This window comes from Condylura cristata, unplaced genomic scaffold, assembly GCF_000260355.1.
Source record: "Condylura cristata isolate star-nosed mole 26May11 unplaced genomic scaffold, ConCri1.0 scaffold00095, whole genome shotgun sequence".
NCBI classification, from domain to species: domain Eukaryota; kingdom Metazoa; phylum Chordata; class Mammalia; order Eulipotyphla; family Talpidae; genus Condylura; species Condylura cristata.
Genome location: NW_004567196.1, coordinates 54,582 through 55,418, shown reverse-complemented (window position 1 = coordinate 55,418; position 837 = coordinate 54,582). Strand labels below are relative to the sequence as shown.

Genomic DNA, 837 nt, shown 5'->3' with positions numbered 1-837 from the left:
CTCTCAGCTGTGCTATGGGGCCTCCTTTCCCGGCTTTATATGTTTGACGTCAGCCCTTCTGCAGGTTTTGTGAGCTCATGGTTCGTCCTGTTCATCGGCCAGTGATTCAGTTCGTGCTCCTTCCTCGCTGTCGGGCCAGTCTGCATGGATGTGATGGAGCCAGTGCTGGGGCAGCGGTGACCGCCGGCCTGTGTGACGCTGCCCGTGCATGCGCCCACGTGGGGGAGCCCCTGCGTGACTGTGGCTGAGCGAGGGATAGGAAAGTGAGGGGATCTGTGCAGTGGCGGCGGACTCAGCTCTATGCAGCGTGAAGCTGCCCCCCAACAGCGTGGTCAGGCCTGTAGAGATGATACAGCTGAGTTAAGTCAGAGGGAGAAGCTGACGCTGACCAGTACCACTGCTCTTGTGCAGCAGACAGAGGAGGACTCCAGAGGTCATGCTGACCACTGACTGCACGACCCTTGTCGCCCGGCGCCCGGGTCTGGGGAGGGAGGAGCCCGTGGACCGTGGTGGGTGCTGGGCCCGGTGCTGGGCCTGGCGTGCAAGGACAGATTTTTTAAAGCTTTATGTCATTTATGTTTGCATGCAAGGTCTGGGGCATGGGCCAGAGGTGCCGGGATGAGAGGATTCACCTGAGAGAGGGTGGGGAGAACAGGCAGAAGGACGGAAACCCACTGCCGAGGGGAGCAGTGGGCACGCGGGCGGCTGCTGCCTCCTGGGGTCTCCCGGCCTGGGGTCGCACTCAGCTGCACGGCTCAGACGGTGGCAGCGTGAGCCGCAGCCCTGCACCACAGGGAGGCTGAGGACTCGTCTGGACAGGCTTGAACCTACAACTGG

General features: G+C 62.1%; 1 gene segment (V, D, J or C); it reads right to left on the bottom strand.

The window, feature by feature from the left end:
* The window catches only part of LOC101623157, a 25,680-nt gene that overhangs the window by 2,258 nt on the left and 22,585 nt on the right, over positions 1–837 (bottom strand).